Raw genomic sequence first — 26,935 nt, 5'->3', positions numbered from 1 at the left:
ATTTCTGCATTTTCATGATGTAATTATTCCCACCAAAGTTGATTTCGAGCTATAAATGCAGCAGCAAACAACTTCGAGAGTTTTAAAAACCAGCAATTAGGTATTGTAAGCCACATATACTGGTTCTAGCACTGCACTACATTGTTGTTACCTAAGAAGGCATGAAATTGTCCATTTCAAATAACATAACTTTAAGTCAACCTGGTGCCATAAAGAAAAACTCCTGATAAAAGGACATTTACTTTGGTCTAGTAGTTCTTATGCATTCAATATTAATGAATAATTTGTTTCTTCATTTCAAATACCTGAATATTTAAAACTCTAAAGAAATTTCTGTTGTACGTCTATTGGGACTTTCATGGTAATACGGATCTGAGAATGATTTTTGTCTACATTTTACCTGAGCTAGCCTTTGATTAAGAATGTAATGAATTCCCTTGTAATCATGACACATTATGAACATTCTTTAGGAGAGTACAGATCTTTTGGGGGGAAGAATCCAGATGAGATGAATCTTGGTAACCTAGTCGGTATCTAACAGGGGGTTCTGAAGTAGTCAGAATATTGAATAAATATATTTTATTTATTGAATAAATGTATTTGATTCTGGATAAATGAAGAAATGAGTGAGTGATTCAAAAATTGTGCTCTTTGGCATCTGACATGCAAGCATATGTCAAGGAATATGAGTATGTTACTTGTAAAATTAATTTGAAATAAATGATTTATTGTTTCATTATTCTGACAGAGGAAAACAAATGTAATCCCTGAACTTTTATTTGTTTTAAAAAGGAAAAATAATTTGAAGTCTGTAGACACCACTGTGGTAAAGACTTTTGTAAATAGATTTTGAACAGGCTAAGGACTTATTGATTTAATAATCACAGCTTTGTTACAGTAGGTGGAATTGAGGGACTCTACACTAATGTTGTTTGATGAAGAACAATGGGAAAATAGACACAGACATTGTTACATAGGAGTATATCTTACAGCGATTCATGTATAGGATATTCTATTAAATATTCAATGAGCTATGCACATCATTAGACATTCCTGCTGCCACAATGAATCACCTTTCTGAACACTCTGATGCACCTAGACATGGGGTGGGGAGCTCAGGCTGGCTGACTTGCTTCTAAATAAGGATCTGCTGACTAATTCACATAAACTTCTCTTTATGTGAAATTAGCATTTCTAATAGGTTCACAGAGACTCCTTTATTAAAAAGCAGCATCTGAAGACAAATAGAAGCTCCTATTTCACGTATTGCTTTCTACTGAAAAGATTTTGGAAATGTCAGAGGGAATTTCTTATTTCTACAATGACTGTCATTCAATTTCATGGGGAAGAACACAGAGATGGAGAGGATAGAAATGGTAATGTTTTTTTTTCTTTTGAGACAGAGTTTCACGCTGTAACACAGGCTGCAGTGCAGTGACACAGTCTCAGCTCACTGCAACATCCATCTCCTGAGTTCAAGTGATTCTCATGCCTCAGCCTCCCCAGTAGCTGGGATTACAGGTGTACACCACCACGATTGGCTGATTTTTGTATTTTCAGTAGAGATGGGGTTTCACCATGTTGGCCAGATTGGTCTCGAACTCCTGACCTCTAGTGATTCACACACCGTGGCCTTCCAAAGTGCTTGGATTACAGACATAAGCCGCCATCCCAGCCCCCAGAAATGGTAACATCCTTGAATACACAGGATATTCCTGTGCAATATATAATTGTCCTGCCCAAAATGTAGATTAATATGCGTGATGGCCAGCCTCTAAGACGGCCCTGAAAGACTCCCAACTCATGGTGTGCATACACTTGTATATTTCCAGCCTCCATGTTGTACCAGGGTGGTCTGTGTGTTCAATTGTATATGGCAAAAGAAATGATATGTTACTCCTGAGGTTACACTATAAAAGACACTTAGTTGCACTTGTTTTCTCTCTATCTCATGACTTGCTCTGGAGGAAGCCAGCTGTGCTGTCATAAGGATATTCAGGACTGACTAGGAAGAGGTTCACAAGTCAAGGAACTGATGTCTCTACCCAACAGCCAAAGGGGAACAAGTTCTGCCAACAGCAGTCTGAGTGAGACGGGAAGCAGAGTTGTAGCATTTGTTGAGCCCCAGTTGAGCATTCATTTGACTGAAGTCCTGGCCAACAGCTTTACTGCAATCTCATGAGAAATCTTGAGCCAGAACCACTCAGCTAAGCTGCTCTCAGAAATCTGGTGGCAAATATTCTACTGATTTATCTGAGAAATTCCATACCTATAGATAACTGGTCTATTTGTATTCTATACAAAACCTAAAATATTCCCTACTGGCAAGGAAATTTTTGAGACTTTCAATGTGGTCTTTAGCATAGATTAGAAACGATGTCATATGAAATATTTTTATAGTCTATTTTTCTTAATAATTCTATAATATATTTAAATATGTATATTGTATGACACCTTTATAATATTAAGTTTCTTGTTGGTTATTTGAAGGAATTGTTCAATATTTGCAATATGTTCAGTGTAAATCTGCTTAAATATCCAATTTGATATTTTTCTCTTTTGATGTTATACATTATTGTGAGTTGGATGTTAAACTAATTGAATTGGTGGTGGGACAAGAAAAAACTAAAAGTATGAAACCATTCCACTTTATGTAAACCTTAAAATCATTTCTCTTTTGTTAAATAAATGGTTTTAAAATTGCCTTGTTTGAAAAATCTATTTTATTCATTTATCCTATTGAAATATTCATGTATTACTTCAGATGCTCCACTGTGCTGATAACCACATTGATTAAAATGAAAGTCATAGTGATGAGAATAGAGAATTTTCCTATATTTAGAATCAGATTTTCAAACTGGGAGTATGAGAGGAGACACAATAATTTGTGTCTCAATATCGTCGTCTGTGACTTAGAAGTGTAGAAATTTACTTGGCCTATTTTGTGGATAAAGTTCAACTTCACTTTTATTCTTTAGATCGGTCTTGACCCTGGCTGGTCCTAGGAAATGATAGGAGATGAGAGATTTTTGAGAATACAAGAAAGGAAAAGAGAAAAGAGTGTTGCAAACAAGGGAAGTGTTGATATAATAAGATTTAAGGTCAAGATTCTGTAAATGAGTATATTTAGCAACTAAGATAATCATTCCTGAGCATGGGCAATCTGTATAACACAGTGTAATCGGGAAAATGCTGATAATTTGAAGTCTTATACTGACATACTTGGTCCTATGGGTATGAATTCTGATTTATGGTTTATAATATTGACTCACAAAAGGAATATAATTCCTAAATAATGCTTGGACTACAGGATTACAATGTTTCCTTTTATTTGAAAACAATAATAATTTACTGAATATCACTGTAGGATCTGGGAACATTACCATGAATGAAGAAGAAAAATAAAGTCCCTGTCCTCATGAATGTATTCTAGTGTGGTAAGACAACAAGTAAGTAAATATATAACACACTTTGTATATCAGGTAGTGTAGTAGTTTGAATACTATCTCCCATAAATTCTTGTCCATCTAAAACATCAGGATGTGACCTTATTTGGAAATAGGGACTTGACTGATGTAATCAAGTAAAGATAAGTAATAGTGGACTGGCGGGGGGACCTAAGTCCAGTGGTATGTGTCCTTATGAGTAAGGAGGAGGACATACAGAGGAGGACCTGAAGGTGGAGGGAGATTTGGAGTGGTGCATCTTACAGACCAGGGAACACCAAGGATTGCCTGGAACTGACAGAAGCCGGAAGAAGAAAGGAAGGATTCTTTCTAGATTCTTGAGTGGGAAAGCATGAGTTTTCTGACACCTTGATTTAAAATTCTTGCCTCCAGAACTGTGAAAGAATAAATTTCTGTTGCTTTGAAACATGCAATTGGTAGTATTTAGTTAAGGTAGACCTAGGCAAGCAATATAGAAGATCATGAGAACTACAGAGAAAAATAAAACACAAAATGTGGTTAGGGAGTACCAAAGTAGGAGAGTGCTATTTTAAATAAGTTGATATAAAAAATCCAGTGATGAGGTGACATTGAGAGAATTTGCTATTGTGCATTCTTCATAAGGCTGGGCACTAGCCTCTGAATTCTCTATGAATTTCCTTTTCTTCTTTTAGTAGCAGGGGTAATTTGAGAAGACCGTAACACAGGAAAACACTCTTATCTACTGTCTGGGCTTCTAGTCATCTCAGTGATACAGAATGCAAAAAAATGCAAATGAGTGATAACATATGTAATATGTAAAAATAGATACCACTGAAGACAAATACTTTTATATCAAAAAAGCTTCAGTTTGATAAAGTAAAATTATTTGCTAGTTTAGCAAACTTAGTTCTCTTGTAGGTAGTACTAAATAAAGTACTAAAGAATGTAGGCAGAGCCTGTGTAAAGCTGATCTAATGAGAAGCGATAATGAACAATAAGGATATACAGAAGCAATGATAAAAGTAGCTATTGCCTATTCAATGTAGATGCAAATGACTCTGTATCCCCAGGTAGAGCCTGAGAACAACATTGGATTAAAATAATGTGGTATTTAAAAATACTTATTGATTTATGATTTTTAAAATTTTCTCCATGTTTCAGTCATTCAGGAAAATCCCTGGCAAATGTCTAATACATGTTATTGGAATTATGGCCCCTTACATGGCCCAAGTTTATAGTCACAGGCTTACTGGATTACAGATACATACAGAAGGGATTAAAATATTACAATATATGCTTTATTGTTTGGTTAGTTTTAAGTGCCATGAGAAAAGTAAAGAGAGTAATCAATGCAGTCTACATTGTTGTAGGAAGGTGTTTCAGGGTATTGTCATTTGACCTGAATATTTCGGGATATGTAAGTTAGCCTCTAAGAATGGGTATGCACAAGTAAGAAAATGAATAACATGAGAAAAGATGGGTATTTAAAACTTTCTATGATATATTTTATTTTAAAGACTTTTTTTTTCTCGATTAACTAGAACAATTATTCTTAATTCTGACTTTACAATAGAATTTTCAGGGAACTATTTAAAAGAAACTCATGCCCAGGTCCCATTTGTGACCAATTAAATAAGAATCTTTGAAGATGGGACTTGAGTATGATCGTTATTTAAAACTCTTTAGGTTATTTGAATGTAAAATCAGCATTTAGGACTGCTACCTAGAAAATATTCTAAACTGGAGAGTTGGTAGAAGTTGATCATAGAAAGCCACATTGACGGTAGCTTTCTGATGAATAACCTAGTATTACATAACAGGGCACCTGGACATGATGTTTATAGCCATAAGTCTAGATCATCAAATAGATTACTTATAGTAATAGTTCCAATTAAATTGTAAAATTGAGCATTTGGATAAAATTGGTAAGAAATGGTATAAAAAATGTCACTGTGTTTTCTCATTAACTTCTTGCGGAATTTTCTCAAACTGGAATCTGTGGACAGATGTTGCTCCCTGATTTATTTTCTGGGGCCTGAAGGCCCTCAAGATTTGTTTTCTCATATTACATTTTCATTTTAGTTATAATTTCAAAAATATATGACTATATATGTCATATTTTGCATATGTACACTCAAATATATGTGTGTATATCTCATATGTATCTTCTGGTGACTATGTTGTAAATAAATATTACACAACTATCTGTACTTAGAATCATATTAGAACCAAGTAGAACTACTTATCAGGGGACAATACAAAAGGAAAAGAGGCAGATTCACAAACATAAACCAAAGGCTCGCTGATGGCACACCACAGCATAACATAGAAATACGGGTTTCATGTATTCCAAAGAGAGACAAAAGGTAGAAAATTGAGATATCACATAGTCAAACATGTATTTAGGCATATGCAACCAAAGTGAACTTGTCCTACTAGCAATCAGCTACATAGTCACATTGTGAGCAATGATGATTAGAATTTAGTGACAATTCGGTCATGTTAACTTGAGCTCCATTTTAATTTTGTATTTTTCTCAGCAGATACTCTTTTTTACTTTGTTTTTATGGTTTTTAAAAGTTATTACAGAGTATGCTTAGTTTTAAATAATAATGTACTTTTAAAAATGAATGTCAACACTTTTCAGAAAAGAAAATTACTTTTATATAGAAATTATTTCTATTTTAAAAATACACACGCACAGGTTTGTTTTTTTTTTTTTTAACTTAGCTTTAAAGGTAGAAAAGTTTAATGGAGGGAATATATAAGATGACATTGAAGAATGCATATTAAACTAATTCCATCATTGGTTAGTTTCGTACATTTTATAAAACACATAACTTCTATGAGCTTTGATATTTGGTATGCAAAGTGAGATTAAGAAAACATTTCTTCAGCATCATACCTAGGATTTTGTGAATATTAAATAAGATTACTTACATTAAATATTTTAGAAATTAGTAGACGTTAAACATTCCTGGCTTATAGATTCTATGAAACTATTTGCAGCAACTTTCCCTCTCTTACTTATCTGTCTTTTTCTGTGTGTGTGTGTGTGTGTGTGTATGTGTGTGTGTGTGTTTGTGTATGTAATGTGATGGCAAAATGGTACTCTAGAAAAGGCTCCCAGAGCCTTAAAGCACTTACCTTTTGTAATCTACAGCCCATGAGTCTCCTGATAATATCAAGAAGAAACAAAGAGAGGGGTAGTGATTGATTGGGGAATACTCAGGCAAGAGGGCCCTGTGCTAGGGCCAAAGCCTGCACATGGATTTGGTCTTAATAACTTTCCATTACACACACTTCCTTTGGCACCGGTGAAACAAGGTTTGATTTATTTTTGATGGATCTTCTCGACGTCGGAACTCTATTGCTTTCAAAGCTGTTGCTGCAGCAACACCTGAAGTGATTTTTATCACTGCCATAAAAACATTAAATGATTTCAGGTGCCAGAGACCTTTTTCAGGTTCTGCTGTTTGATAAGTGAAGTCAGTTGTTAAAAAATGTTTTTCTGCTGCTTTAACTTTTGACATGCCCCCTAGAAAATCTATATTCTGTACCCAACAGGATGTGCGATGCTTTACAAATGTGGGGAAACACTGACAGATTGAGATTTGTGAGGTATTTGTAATATTCTATGCAGAATCACTAAGGACATTTAAGCAAAATTATATGATTGTAATTATATATTGTAATTATTGTTTGTTAGGATTATTTGAGACCAGTTTGGTTTAGTTGGCTTTCATGCGGTTTTAGCAGGTGGAGTCTGTTAGAAAGAAGGTTGTGGGAGGATCCTATGTGCTCTTCTTCCAATTTAGAGAATTAAAGGCTAATTATTCTAGTACATCCCTCACTGATTAGGCAATTATAACGAAAGCAGCAAATATTCTATTTGACTCTAATTTTAATGTCCTCTGACCACTGATTGTTCAATGTCCTACTGAGGTGGATTATAATATCTCTCTACATCAGGTCAGCTCCAAGGGAAAAATAGTACAAATGAATGACAAAGATATGCAGTTAGAGAAAACTAACTATATGAAGATTGCACAAGCATTGGTATAGTCACCTGTGACCTCATTATAGGCTCAGATTTAAGACATCGAGAAGTAATATTTAGAGAATCTGTCTATCATGGAATTAAATATTTTACTATGTGTTAATAGCAACTTTCTCAAAAGCTAGATTATTTATTTCTCTTTCAACACATAAATATTATTCTGAAGTGTACAAATTTTCACAAATAATTGTAATTATTTCTTAGTATTTCGAAAATTTTAAAAGGTCCTTATTTTTATAATCCTTCTGTTGAATTAAGCACATTTCTTTAAATTTTAGAATATTAAAAAAAATTCAATCCATATTATTGGAGGAAATTATTTACATTACAGTTAGAGTTGACATCAATCCTATCAATCTGGCCAGGGTGCATATCCATAAAAATTTGGATCAACCTACTTCTGGCACTATTTTTATCTTCAAAAATAGTATAAATATCTCTAATAAAAAATCAAAACTTTTTTTAAATGCTTTGACCAGCAAGTACCATCTAATGCTAGACCTAGAACTTTCTTTTCCCAGTTTTTGGAAAATAAACCAACAAGCAACATCAACAACAAACTCTGTTGGGAACAGGCCCCCAAATCTGGTCATAAACTGGCCCCAAAACTGGCCATAAACAAAATCTCTGCAGCACTGTGACATGTTCGTGATGGCCATGACGCCCACGCTGAAGGTTGTGGGTTTACCAGAATGATGGCAAGGAACACCCGGCCCACCCGGGGCGGAAAACTGCTTAAAAGTGTTCCTAAACCACAAACAATAGCATGAGTGACCTGTGCCTTAAGGATATGTTCCTGTTGCAAATAATTAACCAGAGCCCATCCCTTTGTTTTGGCCCATCTCTTTGTTTTCCGTAAGGAATACTTTTAGTTAATCTATAAGCTATAGAAATAATGCTTATCACTAGCTGGCTGTCAATAAATATGTGGGTCAAACTCTGTTTGGGGGCTCTCAGCTCTGAAGGCTGTGAGTCCCCGGATTCCCCACTCAATACTCTATATTTCTGTGTGTGTGTCTTTAATTCCTCTAGCATGGCTGGGTTAGGGTCTCCCCGACCAAGCTGGTCTAGGCAAAACTCAATTACTAAGTTTGATTAAGAAATAAGAAATTGGAATCCATTTCATTAATTCTAGGATCTTTCAGCCTATTCTTGTTTCCAAAATACGTAAATAATAGGTTAAACAATGTACTGGATAGACTGCGTGTTGGTCTAAGTTTATCTAGCTATATGAACTAGTCATCATATAAACTTGGGAAAGTAACTTAATATATGTTTCTCAATTTTCTCATCCACAAACTACAAGTGTTAAGAGTCTTCCCTTTTTGTTATTATGTAACTAAATTTACTTAGAATATGGGACATATTTAGTGTTCTTTCAACATTATGCAGAATACTGTATCACAAAACACATATTTGTAATTATTTAAGATACAATATTAATATTAAATATATGTAGTAGTGTCTTAGCCTGTTTTCTATTTCTTTCGTAGACTACCTCAAACTGGATTATTTATAAAGAAAAAAATATTTCTCACAGTCCTGAAGGCCAAGAAGTCCAATATCAAGGTGCCAGCAGCTGTCAAGGGCCTCTTGCTGAGTCATCCATGGTGGAAAGACAGAAGGGCAAAGGCACATCCATGAGAGAGAGAATGGAAACAGTTCAAATTTATTCTTCTATCAGGACCCACCATTGAGATAACTAACTCATTCCTATGATAATGGCATTAAACCACTCATCGGGGCAGAAGTTTCATGATGTAATCACCCTTTAAAGATCTCACCTCTCAACACTGTTGCATCGAGGATTAAGTTTCCAACACATAGACTTTGAGGGACATATTCAAACCATCACATATAAGATAGAATATGTGCACATATAGGATTAAATATAAACATGAATATTCAGGTAGTTTTTGTTCTGATATAAGTTGACATAGGTTCTCTTTTCCTTATGCTTCCGAATACACAAAATACCCTAGAAATAACTCAACAGATATTATCTAGGACTGTGAATGGTGAAAAAAGTGTGAACTGACTAGTCTTTGAGGACTTATATCATGACACTGAAATGAATTTTCCTGGAATTTTTAAAATCTCCGACATATACCAGATTGAGTTCCTCCAAACTCTGCAACTTAGAAGTGCCAATAGGCATAGACAGAAGAAGAAAAAGAGGAGGAGGAGGAGGAGGAAGAGGAAGAGGAAGAGGAGGAGGAGGAAGAAGAAGAAGAAGAAGAAGAAGAAGAAGAAGAAGAAGAAGAAGAAGAAGAAGAAGAAGAAGAAGAAGAAGAAGAAGAGGAGGAAGAAGAAGAACAAGAAAGGAGTAGAAGGAGAAAGAAAAGGAGAAGGAGAAAAAAGTTTTTTTTTTATTTTGCTTGTTTTGTTTTTGCCAGAAGACTGGGAGAGAGAAAGTTTGCCAGGAATGTAGTAAAGTGACCCACACATAGAAATAGAGGTGATCTGGCTATAGCAGCACTACCAGCAGAACTCATTTGAGTCAGGCCATATTACATCCCATGCCTGCTGAGAGCAGTGGACCTGACCTGCCAGCAGCAGACACAACAGCAGAATTGGAGGCCCACTACGGTATGCTGTATCTCCACTGAAAGCAGCAGCCTCTTTACTCACACTAGGAGTGCCAACCATGCAATGTCTTCTGACCCTTCAATGAATGGCAAAATATGTTCCAGGAAAGGCATTTTTAAATCTTTCATCCAACAACAGAAAGCCATGCAGTCCCAGTGACTCCTGGCTTTCCAGAAGTGGCAGAAGAAAACCCAGGCCAAGTATTTCATAGCCATCCACTCAATGACATAAGGTAATTTAGATTTGAGGTCTCCTGACCTTTCATAAAATGGCAGAGAACCATTTATATTCCTAATCTCCTGGCCTTCCACACACAGGCATAAATTAGCCCAGGTAGATGTTTCCATCCACCAGTAGTACAACAGTGATAGAGCTGAGAGCCCACCAGGACCAGGTGACCTCAAAACAGACCTAGGGAAATGCTATCCCTTCTACAGGTCTGTCATAACCCATCCTATATCAAATGACCAGAACATCAAATGAAGTGACTTCCATTACTGAAAGAAGCATCGTTAGGAATCCAGAAGGAGCTCAAACAGAGCCAGGAAAAAGCAAGCCAGATTAGCACTGCAAGGGCTCAGAAAATGAAGTCATCATTAGAAATACAGATCACAAAAATCAGAACCTACAACTTAAACCTAAACAGAGTACCTGCTAAAATATAATATTTAAATATTATTAACACTCTTCTAATATAACATTTGAAATGCTCCAAATATAATAGAAAGACACATATCATAGCAAATCCCAGAAAAGTCATGTCTTATGTCAGAGAAAACAATCAACTGATGCGAATAGCAAGCTGAATCAGATGTTGGAACTATTTAACAACACTTCTAGGGCAGCCATCATACAATTCCTTCAACAAGTAATTAAAAATATTCTTGAAATAAATGAAAAAATTGAAAATGTTAGCAATGATATAAAAATTATTTAAAAGAATGGAATGGAAATTATGGAATTCTCAATAGCCATTAGATGAGACCAATACTACAGTGGTGACAGAAAATAAAATTAGTGAATCTGATAATACAAGAAAACAATGTGCTTTATCTGAACAACAAAAAAGGTGAAACTAGAAAAAAAAAAGAACAATGCCTCAGGCATCTGGGGGTTGATAAAAAATATCCAAAGGTCATATTATTGGAATATCAGAAAGGGAGGAGAAAGAGTAATATGAGTTGAAAAAGTATTACAAGAAATAATGGCTAAAATTTTCAAAAATTTGACAAAAGACATAAAACTACAAATTGAATAAGCTGAATGAATCCTAAATAGGAGAAGCCCAAAACATTTATGCTAAGATATATCATAATTAAATTTCTGAAAACTAAAAAAAAAAAAAAAAAAAAAAAAAAAAAAAAAAAAATTAAAAGCAGCCAGAGATTATCTGTAAGTGAACACCCATTTGAATGACAGCCTATTTTTTAATCTCAAAATATGCAGGTTAGAAGGAAATGACACATTTTTCTTTTTTTTTTTTTTTTTTTTTTTTGAGACGGAGTCTCACTGTGTCTCCCAGGCTGGAGTGCAGTGGCGCGATCTCGGCTCACTGCAAGCTCCGCCCCCCGGGTTCACGCCATTCTCCCGCCTCAGCCTCCCGAGTAGCTGGGACTACAGGCGCCCGCTACCGCGCCTGGCTAGTTTTTTGTATTTTTAGTAGAGACGGGGTTTCACCATGTTAGCCAGGATAGTCTCGATCTCCTGACCTTGTGATCCACCCGCCTCGGCCTCCCAAAGTGCTGGGATTACAGGCTTGAGCCACCGCGCCCGGCCAATGACACATTTTTCAAATGCTATAAAAACAGAACCGTAAACTGCCAATTTTATATATGGTGAAACTCAACTTTAGATATGAAAATGAAATAAAGACATTCTGAGATGTAGGAAAACTAAAACTGTCACCAGTAGATGTACCCACAAGAAATGGGATCTCTCCAAACAGAAAAAAAAAAAAAATAATTATAAGAAAAGAAGGTCTGGAACTTTAGGAAAGAAAGATCAACATTGTAATATAAATATCTTCCTCCTCAAATTCTTAAGTTACTGTATTAATTTCTTATTGCTGCTGTAACAAATTACCACAAACATTGTGGATTAACACAACATAAATGTATTATTTTACAGTTTTGGAATTCAGAAATCTGGAATGGGTCCTCCTGGACTAAAACAGAAAAAATTGGCAGGAGGCCTCCACCTTTATGATCTCATCTAAAGTTAATTATGTCCCAAAGGGATCATCTCAAAACACCATAAAATTGGGATTAGGACTCCAATATATGAATGCTCAGGGCACATGATTTAGTTTATAGAATTCCCCTAGAGCTATTAGAGGGAGCATGTCCCTTTCAACACCTTGATTTTGAACTTCTTGTCTCCAGAACTGTGAAAGAATAAATTTCTGCTATTTTATGCCACCCAGTTGGGGATAATTTATTATGGCAGTCCTAGGAAATTAATACAACTATGAGCCAATATCTCTTGTGAATTCAGACACCATATTCTCAAAAAAAAAAAAAAAAAAAAAAAAGATTAGCAAATCAACCCAACAATGTAAAAAACAAATATGCATCATGGCCAAGTGTGACTCCAAGTATGCAAGGCTGGTTCAAAATTCCAAAATCGTTTGATGTAATCTACTACATGGACAAGCTAAAGAAGGAAAATTACATAATCACATCAAATGACACACAAAAAAAGCATTTAACACAGCATAATACCAATTTATGATTAGAAATCTCAGTAAGTTAGTAATAAAAGAGATCTATATCAGTTTTCTAAAAGTCATCTTAAATAAAATATAGTTAATATCATAGTTAGCATTGAAAAAGTAAATCACTGTTTTTTAAGATCCATCCTATGGCAAGTGGGTATGCCCTTGTCACTCTTATAGGACATAGTACTAAAAGTTTTAGATACTGTAAAAAGTAAAAAATGAAGGAAGGAAAAAGGTATACTGATTGGAAAGAAATATAATCACCCTTATCTTCACTGACATGATAACAAACAAAGACAATTCAAAAAAGTTTTAGTAACCTCTGTGAATTAATAAGTAAATTCAGCATGATCACAGAATAAAAGGTCAACACAAATAAAACAAAGTTTCATATTCTAGAAAATTATATTTAAAACTATATCATTTATAATTGCTCCAGAGAAAATGAGATACTTAGATATAATCGTAGCAAGACATGTTCAAGATTTGTATAATGAATATTACAAAATTTTAAAAAAACAAAGGATTTAATAAATAGAAAGATACATGATGTCCATGAATTGAAAGACTTAACATTATAGTTTTCATTTTTTTCTAATTGTTCAATTTCTATACAAATGTCAGAGAGGTTTTTTTGCAGACATAGACCATAGGCAATCTTATTCTAAAATTTTTACAGAAAGGCCCACGTTCTAGAATATCTAAAACAATCTTGAAAAATAAATGAACAGGAATGATTCTACTCAACGGTAATGCTTACTATGGAGCTACGGTAATTAAATCAGGACCAGGGGGAAAATGGCAGACAGGAAGCAGAACTAGATTGCAGCTCCCACTCAGACAGACAGAGCAGTATGTGGAGAATTGCATCATGAACTTTTACTCTCAAACTACTGCAGGAATAAACCAGGAGAGCCAAGAGAATCCACAGACCCTCTGAAGAAAGCAGATTGCTCCTGTGGGACCCAGAAGACATCCCAAATACTGTGCTGGTATCCATGACCGAGAGACCTGCAGACAGTTCACATCACACATCACAGGACTCTGCAGATAACCTTCAGTACCAGCCCAGGGCCTGGCAGACCTCCTGGGTGGCCAGATTCGGAAGAGAGATAACAACCACTACTGCTTGGTTTTCAGGAAGCCACATCCCTAGGAAAAGAGGAAGAGTACAACATCAAGGGAACACCTGTAGGACAAAAAGAATTTGAAGAGCAGCCTTGAACCCTTCCCTCTGATATAGCTTCAGCAAGTAGACAACTGAGAATGAACCAGACAAGCAATTCATGTAATATGACAAAATAAGTTTCTTTAAAATCCCCCAGATATCACACTAGCTCACCAGCAATAGAGCCAAACCAAGAAGAAATCCTTGATTTACATGAAAAGCAATTCAGAAAGTCAGTTATTAAGCTAATCAAGGAGGAACCAGAGAAAAATAAAATCTAATTTAAGGAAATTTTAAAATGATACAAGAAATGAGGGAAGGAATTTTCAGTGAAATACATAGCATGAAAAAAAGACAACCACAACTTCAGGAAATGAAGGACACACTTAGATAAATGCAAAATGTTCTCGAAAGTCTCAGCAATAGAATAAAACAAGCAGAAAAAAGAACTTCAGAGCTCAAAGGCAAGGTTTTTGAATTAACCCAATAACAAAGACAAAGAAAAAATAATTAAGAAAGAACAAAGCCAACAAGAAGTTTGGGATTATATTAAGCAACCAAACCTAAGAATAATTGGCATTCCTGTAAGAAGAGAAATCTAAAAGTTTGGAAAACATATTTGGGGGAATAATCGAGGAAAACTTCCCCAGCCTTGCTGGAGACTTAGACATCCAATTACAAGAAGCTCAAAGACAACCTGGGAAATTCACTGCAAAAAGATCATTACCTAGGCCTACTGTCATCAGATTATCTAAAGTCAAGATGAAGAAAAGAATCTTAAGAGCTGTTAGACAAAAGGACCAGGTAACCTATAAAGAAAAATCTATTAGATTAGCAGTAGAATTCTCAGCAGAAACCTGTAAACTAGAAGGGATTGAGGCCCTATCTTCAGCCTCCTTAAACAAAACAATTATCAGCCAAGAATTTTGTATCCAGTGAAACTAAACTTCATAAGCAAAGAAAACAGCCTTTTTCAAACAAATGCTGAGAGAATTTGGCACTACCAAGCCAGCACTAAAGAATTTCTAAAGGAGGCTCTAAATCTTTAAACAAATCCTGAAAACACAACAACACAGAACCTCTGTAAAGCAAAAAATCTCACAGAACACCCAAAGCCAACAGAAGTAGCTATTCTTATATCAGACAAAACAAACTTTAAAGCAATAGCAGTTAGAAATGACAAAGAGGAGCCTTATATAATGATAAAACCTTGTCCAACAGGAAAATATCACCAATCTAAATATATATGCACCTAACACTGGAGCTCCCAAATTTATAGAACAATTACTATTAGACCTAAGAAATGAGATAGACAGCAACACACTAATAGCGAGGGACTTCAATACTCCACTGACAGCACTAGACAGGTCATCAAGACAGAAAGTCAAAAGAAACAATAGATTTACACTGCACCCTAGAACAAATAGACTTACAGATATTTACAGAACATTCTACCCAACAACCACAGAATATACATTCTGTTCATCAGTGCATGGAACTGAAATTATATCAAGTACTCTATCAGACCACAGTGGAATAAAACTGGAAATCAGTTTTAAAGCTTCATAACCGTGCAAATACATAGAAATTAAATAACCTGCTCCTGAATGATCACTGGGTCAACAATAAAATCAAGATGAAACTAAAAAGTTATTTGAACCAAATGATAATAGTGACACAACCTATCAAAAGCTCTGGGATGCAGCAAAGGTGATGCTAACAGGAAAGTTCATAGCCATAAATGCCTACATCAAAAGTCTGAAAGAGAACAAATAGACAACCTAAGGTCACACTCTCAAGGAACTAGAGAAACAAGAACAAACCACACCCAAACATAACAGAAGAAAGGAAATAACCAAGATCCAAGCAAAACTAAATAAAATTGAAACAAAATAATACAAAAGATAAGTGAAACAAAAAGCTGGTTCTTTGAAAAGATAAATAAAATTGATAAACCATTAGCAATATTAACCTAGAAAATACGAGAAAAACCAAATAAGCTCAATTAGAGAAGAAAACAAAAAAAGAGAAATATCACAACCAAAACCATAGAAATACAAAAAGTTAATCAAGGCTACCATGAACACTTTCACACACATAAACTAGAAAACTTAGAGGTGATGGATATATTCCTGGAAAAATACAACCCTCCTAGCATAAATCAGGAAGAATTAGACACCATGAACAGACCAAAAACAAGCAGCAAGATTGAAATGGTAATTTAAAAATTACCAACAACAACAAAACAGTTCATGACCAGATTCAGAGCTGAGTTCAACCAGACATTCAAAGAAGAATTGGTACCAATGTTATTCACACTATTCCACAAGATAAAGAAAGAGAAATTATTCTATGAGGCCTGTATCACTCTAAAACCAAAACCAGGGAAGAACATAACCCAAAAAATAAAACTACAGACCAATATCCCTGATGAACATAGATTCAAAAATCCTTAACAATATACTAGTTAACTGATTCCAACAACACATCAAAAAGATAATACACCATGATCAAGTGGGTTTCATATTATAGATGCAGGGATGGTTTAACATATGCAAGTCAATAAATGTGATATATTACATAAACAGAACTATAAACAAAAAATCACATGATCATCTTAATAGACTCAGAAAAAGCATTTGACAAAAATCAGCCTCCCTTTATGATTAAAACTCTCAGCAAAATCAGCATACAAGGGACACACCTCAATGTAATAAAAGTCTTCTATGACAAACCCACTACCAATATAACGTTGAATGGGGAAAAGTTGAAAGCATTTCCTCTGAGAACTGGAACAAGAGAAGAATGCCCTTTCTCACCACTTCTATTCAACATAGTACTGGAAGTCCTGTCCAAAGCAATCAGAGAAGAGAAATAAATAAAGGACATCTAAATCAGTAAAGAGGAAGTCAAACTGTTACTGTTTGCTGGTGATATAGCTGTATACATAGACAAATCTAAAGACTCCTTCAAAAACCTCCTAAAACTGATAAATGACTTCAGCAAAGTTTTAGGATACAAAATTAATGTACACAAATCAGTAGCTCTGTTATACACCAATGGCAAAGCTGAGAATCAAATCAAGAACTCTATTCCTTTTACACTAGCTACAAAAAATTACAATGCTTAGAAATATACTTAACCAAGGAGATGAAAGAACTCTACAAGGAAAACTACAAAACTAGACAACACAAACAAATGGAAACATGCTCATGTATGGGTAGAATCAATATTGTGAAAATGACCATACTGACAAAAGCCATCTACAAAGTCAATGCAATTCCCATCAAAGCGCCACCGTCATCAAAACGCTGGGATAGTTGGCAAATCACATGTAAGAGAATGAAACTGGATCCTTGTCTCTCAGCTTATACAAAAATCAACTAACGATGGATCAAAGACTTAAATCTAAGACCTGAAACTATAAAAATTCTAGATGATGACATCAGAAAAACTCTTCTAGACATTGGCTTAGGCAAAGATTTCAAGACCAAGAACCCAAAAGAAAAAGCAATAAAAACAAAGATACATACATACATATATACATATATATATATATATGGTGGACTACTACTCAGCCATAAAAAGGAATGAATTTAATGACATTTGCAGCAACCTCTATGGAATTGGAAGCTATTTTCTAAATGAAATAACTCAGGAATGGAAAATCAAACGTTATATGTTCTCATTCATAAGTGGGAGCTAAGCTATGAGGATGCAAAGGCATAAGAATGACACAATGGAATTTGGGGACTCAGGGGAAAAGGGTGTGAAGATGGTGAGGGATAAAGACTACAAGCTGGGTTCAGTGTATACTCTTTGAGTGATGGATGCACCAACATCTCACAAATCACCACTAAATAACTTACTCATGTAACCCAATACCACCTGTTCCCCCAAAATCGATGGAAATGAAAAAAAAAAAAAAAAAGACAGTGTGGTATGGGGACAATGCTGCAGATAAGCAGTTTACAAATAACCCATTTTAAGATGGGACAATAAAATGCTGAAAATCAAAACCCACAGTGGGAGGCAATCCACATCTATTTACAAAGAAAAAAAAATCATCTTGTTTGTGCTGTAATTGAAGAGGGCCGACCAGTAACAGTAGAAACAATAGTCGATACCACCGATTTCTCAATTACTTCAGCCTGCACAATTCTGACCGAAAAATTAGAGTTGAGCAAACTTTCCACTAGATGGGTGCTGAAATCGTTGTATCCAGATCAGTTGCAAACAGGAGCAGAACTATTAATGAAAATGTAAAGCAAGTATAATCGAGATCCTGAAGAATTTTTTTTTTTTTGAAGAATTTTAACAGGAGATGAAATATGCTTTTACCAGTACAATCCTGAAGACAAAGCACAAACAAAGTAATGGCCACCAAAAAGTGGAAGTGCTCCAATCAGACCAAAAACAGAAGTGTCATGAGCAAAGGTCATAACAACCGTTTTTTTCAGGTGCTGAAGGCATTTTCCTTGTTCAGTTTCTGGAGAGTCAAAGAACAACAACATGCTTATTATGAGCATGTTTTGAGAAAGTTAGAAAAGCTTTAGCAGAGAACACCTGAGAAAGTTCACCAAGGAGTTCTCCACTATGACAATGCTCCTGCTCATTCCTCCCATCAAACAAGGACCATTTTGTGAGAGTTTCAAAGGGAAATCATTAGGCATCCACTTTATAGTTCCGATTTGGCTTCGTCTGACATTTCTTTTTGTTTCATACCATTAAAAAATCTGTAACGGGCACTCATTTTTCTTCAGTTATTAATGTAAAAAGATATTGTATTCACATGGTTAAATTCTTAGGACCCTCTGTTCTTTAGAAATGAGCTAAATGGCTGGTATTGTCACTTACAAAAATCTTTTGAACTTGTTAAAGTTTGTGTTGAAAAATAAAATTTATACTTTTTACTTTTATCTTTTTATTACATTTTCCCTGAACTTTGTGAAGTCCTTTTATATATGTTTTATTTTTAGATATTGACCTACATGATTATGGAGCTGCCATGTCCAAAATCTGCAGGGTGGGCAGTCTGGAGACCTGGAAAAAGCCAACAATATAGTTGAAGTCTTCAAGTCCAAAGACTATCTGCTGGCAAAATTCCGTGTTGCTCAAGGGGGTCAATATATTTTTCTCTATTTCGGCTTTCACCTAATTAGAGGAGGGTCATCCACATAATGAGGGACAATTTGCTTGACTCAAAATCCACCAAGTTAAATGTTAATCTCATTCATATCACCTTTACAGAAACACGCAAAATAGTGTTTGCCCACATATATGAGCACCTTGACTTAGCCACGCTGACACGTAAAATTTACAATCACACAGAGGTAAAGACCAGAGTGGTGGTATACGGCTGGCAGGAAGTAGGTGTGGTTATAAGAGTAACAAAAAAGATCTTTTTGGTGAGGGAACAGTTCAGTATCTTAACCGTAGTAATATATATGCAAATCTGCATATATGATAAAATTGCCAAGAAATAAATACACACAGAGACACACAAATAAAATTTAAGAAATCTGAACTAGAATAGTAGATTGTGTCAATGTCAATACCCTGATTGTGATATTATATTGCAATTTTGTAAGTTATTATTGAAAGAAGCATGGCAAAGAGTAAAAGGGATCTGTCTGTATTAATTCACACAACTACATGTTAATCTATAATTATCTCAAAGTCAAAAGTTTAATTTAAAAATAAAGACATGTTACTTTACTCACAAAAGTGGTTTTTGAACTTATTTTTGATACTAACGACATTTGATGTTGTTTTGGTTATAAATATACAGTACCTGAAATTTAAAATTATTACCTACAAAGTGCTTTGTTGATCCACACACTCTTTTTACATGATCTTTGAATATTACACATTACTGATTTATCTCTGTGGTTCCAGAACTTATTCCTCATCTCTCAAAACCAGATTTTGATCTCCCACTTATTAAAATATTTTGACATTTCCCTTTCAACATTTTGAAATCCTGTTCCATGCATTTGGAGATGTTCCTTTCTTTAAAAAATATAGGATTGGATCAAATATTTATCTTCAGTTCACTAAGTGATAAGATCGATTTTCTATGCTCTCTCTGTGTTATTTAATTTTCCTTATTTCAGAAGGATCAGGCTTGCCAAATACCAAATTAGAACTTCTTTGTAAAACCTCATATGTTCAGTAAGGGATGGGGAAGAAGTCTTGAGAGACTAGGAAAAGGAAGGGAACATAAGGTAAGGAACTAACAAATTGTCATATAGGTCATACAAATGCCTACATCTGTCTGTCTTCTGCTTTCAAATGCCCCCTGCCAAAAGTTAACTAATATGGTTATCCAGACATAAGAATTTGATACACAGTTCCCAACAATGAATAAAGAGCCTATAATTTAAATGAAAACAATTGAAAGGTTTTTGTTGTTATGGTGATAGTGGTGGTGGTGATTGTTGTTTTGAGACAGAGTCTCGCTTTGTCGCTCAGGCTGTAATGCAGAGGATCAATTACGGCTTGGCTCACTGCAGCCTCATGTTCTCAGGCTCAGGTAATCTTTGTACCTCAGCCTTCCAAATAACTGGGACTACATGCATGTGCCACCACGCCTCAATCATTTTTAAAAATTATTTGTATAGACAGGGATTTGCCATATTGCCCAGGCTGGTCTTGAGCTCCAGGCTTAAGTGATCTGCCTGCATTGACCTCCCAAAATGCTGGGATTACAGGCTTAAAGTATTTTTGTCAAGGATAAAATTTAAAACTTCAAGTGAAAATAAAAATTCTGAAAAACTTGTATCACCCACCGGGGGCTTGAAAGCATCAGGAATAAAATACTTTACTGTTGAGATCAGATATGATATTAAAAATATGGCTTTTTGTTATTGAGTAATGAGATATGTCAAGCATTTGGAATATTTGCCAAACTAAATGAACCAATATGTCCCAAATAATCAATGCTTGATTTTGTAAAATTAATGTATGAGCAAAAGGCCTATTCAAAGAGCGAACAGTTCAATGGATTTTACAAGGCAAAATGAATGTAATGATTGTTTTAGATTTCACATTGCAACTAAATATTAAGAAACTACCATTTGTTGACTTTCATTGTAATATCAAGCAATTATCACATTTCCACAGTTATCACATATCTAATTAACTATCCATGTGAGACTGAATTTTCTTAATTTACCTCAACCAAAACAATGTGTTGTTACAAATTGAATGTAGAAGCAAATATGAAAAATACACTGTCTTCTAGTAAACCAAGCATTACAGAGATTTGAATGTGTGTAATACAATGCCATTCTGCTCACTAAAGTGTTTTATTTGGGAATTGTATATTAAAAAATTATGTTAGCATGCAAGGGTTTTATTGTCTTGTAATGATTTTACAAGTGAATATTTTAATTGCTCAATTTTTATTTCTAACATGAAAAATATTAACAGATATAGCCCACATGAACAACATGTCTTTATAGTCCTCAATATTTTTTAAACATCTAAAAGTCATTCTAAAACCAAAATATATAATTGCTGAAACAAATTTTAATTAATAAATTTATTAGTAGATTATAGAATTAAACTTTTCCACATTTGGGGAAGGTTCCTTCAGTTTAGTTAGAGTAGTTGTTCTTGGGCAAGAACACCACTTCTTATCTATGTCTTTGCTAAATAATGGAGGGATAATTCCTCTTTATATTGGTGGAATGAAATGAGTGTTCACTGTTTGTTTATTGAAGGATAGTAAGTATGATTAGCTTTGCATGGTTACAAGAAATGAGTAATATCTAAGTTAGGAATTATTATTTTCCTATATAACTTGGACCCATCTCCACTTGGGTTCACGTTCTAATCTCTAGCTATTTCTGTTTGTCCTTGTTTATCCCTTTCACCTACTTCTTTTTTATTTTCAGAAAAATTTTTTCTTTTCCTCCCTCCCCTCTCCACCTTTATCTCTTTCTGACTTCCATCCCTGTCCTCCTCGCTTTCTTGTTTTCTCTCTAACCTTATTGCATATCAGAGGATTCAGTTTAAAGTGGCTTGTGTTCACTGATAAGATGCTTGGAATAACATTGGATCTTGAAGAATATTTTAAAGATATTATCACCAACGTTATCTTCATTTCAATCAGTCTCATTTAATGGTGGAATAGGCAACTGAAATAGCAGTGAGATATCATATAATAATTGTTTGATAGGAAAATAGCATAATCCTTTTGAAACACATGGTAAAATCTATTATGTAGACAACAAAGAGACAAGAATATTCTTCTAAGTTTGATTTCTAATAGGACAATTTGCAAGTAGTGTATAGTAGATTAGTTAGAAAATACAGTGATGTCTAATGTGATTCAATGTGATAATTCAAAATCTTTTTATTCAAAGGATATTTAAGAATAATGTAATAGTTGTATGATCTACAAATGGAAAAATGATATATATGATATATTCAGAATATATACATTCATTAGAAAAAGCGGCACTAAGAAGGAAAGAAAATATACTAAAATGGCCATTTAGTGATTAGATATTTAGAAATGTGATAGCTATCAGGTGCTTTTGAAATTTGTGAGGAATGTGATAATAAATACTTCTAATAAAGAAAGATGCATAGCCAGATACTTCACTGTCCAGTGGGCTCTGTGGCAATGTTCTAGTCCGAAACAAACACTCGGGATCTAGTGACTTGCTATGTAGTATATCAGAGTTCCAGGTTTATCTTCTGCATGTGAGAATCATTCCTCCAAGAAATCCTGACTGCATTTCATGTGAAATAATATTTTGAATCAAAGTCACAAATGCTCATTGCCATGTGTTGGTCATTGTGTCTCAGCCATTTTCTTTATATTGCATATATTTTTTTAATCTAGAGACACAAAGACTTTTTATCTTTTCCTTTAATATCTAGGCATTTTGCTAGGATATGTCTTGTTATTTATTCTAAATTTTTATTTTTGGGTACCAAGTATGCTCTTTCAATATAGTAGTTTCAAATCTTTTAGTACTAATTTCAGAAAGCTTTTTTTAAATTAAGTTTTACAGTAATTTTAAATATTAATTTGGTTATTGTTTTGGATCTCTTCTTTAAGATATCCTATTATCTATATTCAATATTTTTACTTTCTCTTGATTTATTTTAATCTGATTTATTTTTAATTGTTTTGTGTGTGTATATATATATACACACACATAATGCACATATGTGTGTGTATATATATACACACATGCATAATGTACATATATATATACACACACACACAAATAAATATGTATATATATCCTTTCTATCTTCTATTTACCTTAAGGCATAGGCATTTTATTGTGTTGTATTTACTCACTCCTCTGTTTCTTCTAGTTCAGCTTTCATTTATAAAATTATTTTCTTTTACATTGTTTTATTTCTAAAAATCTCCTGGATTCCCTCATTTTATCTCTGAGTTTAAAAAAATATTTAATGTTACTCTTTCACATTATATGATTTCTTAATGTATGTAATGTGTTGTTTTATTTTTAAGCACATAAGAAATTACAGGTATAATCTGATTTTTGAACATGTCTTTATGACATACTTTTATTTTCTGTAAGGATGTTGCTTTGCATCTTATTCTCTTTTTTTAGCAACTTATATAGAATTTGGCCTTCAGGATTTTCAATTGATCATTTTTCATGCAAAAGTTTCTGAACTTTTAGAAAGAGGCATAGCTCTGGGTAATTTTCAAACTTTAGAGAGCTTCCTCTTCTGTTGTTTCATGTGGTATTTAAAAATATGGCAGCTTACTCTCTAGAATTTGCTGGAGGCTCTATGGCCCTTCTTTGTCTCTGTTTCTCCTATCTTTCTTAGTTTTGATTCCACTCATAGGCATTTCTCTTCAATGTTTTGTTCTATCCTGGAAAAAACTCTGGCAGCTCAGCTTAAGTGATTTTTGGTTGTTAGGTTGTTCCAGACCTGTCCAAACTGCCACAGTACATTCACATTTGCTTTCCAGCTGGGTGGGGAAAACTCTCCCAGTTGCCACTGCATTACTCAAATCCACCTGTCATGCTTTAAAACCAACAAATGCCTATCTTTCTGCTGTGGGTGCCTCTCTGACAGTAAGATTTCATTTTGGAGTTTATTTTATTCACTGTCACTTAGTTCTGTTTTAAATGTCTCCAGAAATTTGTGTTTGTTTTGTTTGTGTTTTTGTTTTGTTTCTCTTCCTGATTTTACGCTAGGATTCAGGAAGTCTTGAAAATTATGCCACTACTGCCATTTTCCCTACATCTGCTACCTATAGTTTACGTTAATAAATTACTTGAGAGATAAAGTTTTATCCCCTGGCCCTCATTCAGAAAATTTATTTTTATAGGAACAAAACATGAAGATAATTATCTTATTCACACATCTCCAATTATACTCAATCGATTTTTTAATAATTTATGTTGCACCCAAAGTAACACAGTATTCTCTTCATCATATGAAACTGTGTTGTTGACCTACATACAATGGTGTTTTATGATCCATATACAACATGTAAAGTCAGTAATATTTAGCTTCCCTACATGTGCAGAACTAGGAAAAAAGCCACAGTAATAAAGTTGTTATAACATTCCTCATCTCCAGTATGCTTTTTGAAGTAAGCAGCTACTTAGATTGTACTTATTTCAGCTTATTTTTCTCTAGGCCCTTTAAAGGATGTCACCAAACTATGACTCCTCTTACTTATGCTTTTGCTACTTTTTAAGTTGTATTTTTATAAGGCATAGAGATGGTATTTTAGAAAAGTTATCTCCTGTAAAATAAATGTTTTCTTCCTGTTTGGAAGTTTCCTTACTTGATACTTTGTGCACTCTTTTTTCTTCCTCTTCTTAGTCATCCCCTATCTCAAAACCTCTTTGAAGTATGTACAAAATAACACTAAGAATTATGAGAGCAAGGAATCATATTTATGTATCAACTATAACAAAATGTGGTTATGCATAGAATAAGCTGGTATTTACAAATTATGGATTAAAAAATGAAAAAAGTGAATAAATAGGCTGAGTGTGACAGCTCACACTTATAATCCCAACACTTTGGGAGGCTGAAGCGAGAAGACTGCTTGAGTCCAAGAGTTTGAGACCAGCTTGGGCAACATTTTTGTTTCTACAAAAAAAAAAAAAAAAAAAAAAGATTAGTCAGGTATTGGTGGGGGCCTGTAGTTCTAGGAACTTGGGAGGCTGAGGCAAGAGGAGTGTTTGAACCCAGGAGTTCAGGATCTCTCCACTGCATTCTAACCTGGGTGAAAGAACAAGACCCTGTTTCAATAAACAAGTAAATAAAATAGAATAGGCGAACAGTTGAAAGTGAGTAGTGGACGAAAGAAGCCAGAAGTCAAAGGAAAAGTAAAGAGATAGAGCTAAGCAATCAAAATGTTAATGGCAAAAGAAGAATCAGCATTCAGAGAATTATCAGAGACAGAACAAAGCAAGCAATAGACCAGAAACAAAGTAGACCAAAACAAATGAACAGAAATAACAGACACTGTGATCAAATAGATTATCAGAAGTTCAAAGCAAGCAGTCAGGAGTCTGATGACGTAAAGACTGAAGATGCAACCAGCTTGTGAAACAATGGGGACACAGACAAATTATATATATATATATATATATATATATATAATATGTATATTATATATATATAATATACACACACACACACACACACACACACACACACACACATATATATATATAAATTTTTTTGAAACAGAGTCTCACTCTATTGCCCAGGCTGAAGTGCACTGGCATGATCTCGGCTCACTGCACCTCTGCTTCCCGGGTTCAAGCAATTCTCCCGACTCAGCCTCCCAAGTACCTGGGATTACAGGAGTACATCATCAAGCCCAGCTAATTTTTTGTATTTTTAGTAGAGATGAGATTTCACCATGTTGGTCGGGCTAATCTCCAATTCCTGACCTCAGGTGATCCACCTGCCTTGGCATCCCAAGGTGCTGGGATTAAAGGCATGAGCCACCACGTCTGGCCTCAAAGAGTTATAATTAATGAGACCTTATGTGAACATGTGGATATTAAAGTATATTTCTGTAAAACAGCTTCTCATGTTCAATCCTGCTTGACTTCTTTAAATGACATGTTTACCCCTCCCTGTGAGATGAATCAAACCACTCATAAGGTCATTTTTGACACCCAGCTTATTTGCATATTTTTTGTCAAATATGCTCTGAACCATGAATATTATTTTCTTTAAATCACAGGTAGTGCCTGCCATGTGAAAAATATTGCCCTAAGCATTTTAATCATAAAGTTCTGCAATTCTAATAATGATATTTTCAATTTTTTTCACTTTCTAGTTCTCAATCATTTTCAAAATTGCCCAATTTCTGGCCTCACTTTTTTATTTGTTTAAGCTCTCAGCTCAACACATGGAAATAATTTTTATCTTGCTGCTATGGCTTGGACCTGTGGCTTCGATTAAAATCCATACCTCTCCTTTGAGCATTCTATGATTGACTCTTTTTCGAAAATCTCTCTCTGAGTCCTTGATACTGAGGAATATGTAAGTTGGTATTATGTGTCTTGACTGCCAAGTTGCACTGGCCCTGGAAATGAGATCAGGTACATGATCAATGATTCTTAAAAGAAGCTTCTGTTATTTTAGTTGTATGATGAAATGAAAGAGATCAAAAGAGCCACACTAATAGCCAAGACATTTTGGGGGGAACATTTAACACATTCAATTGTATGCCCCAAATATTTATTAGGTATTGATTATGAGAACTTTTGATGAACTGTATGGTTATATTGCAAAATAAATGCCTCCGTTGTTCACATAATCTTATAGTTCTACAAACTTTACAAGATTAAAACAGAAAGCATAATAATTACATATGTTAACCTCCCAAACAAAATTAAGGCACAGTCTATAAGACTTTATTCATTTATTTATCTATTTTCTGTTTTTAGAAATTTGAAGCCACTAGAAGTATCTCACAAGCTATTAATCAT

This window comes from Theropithecus gelada, chromosome 11 (genome assembly GCF_003255815.1).
Source record: "Theropithecus gelada isolate Dixy chromosome 11, Tgel_1.0, whole genome shotgun sequence".
NCBI classification, from domain to species: Eukaryota; Metazoa; Chordata; class Mammalia; order Primates; family Cercopithecidae; genus Theropithecus; species Theropithecus gelada.
This window is presented reverse-complemented; position numbering follows the sequence as displayed.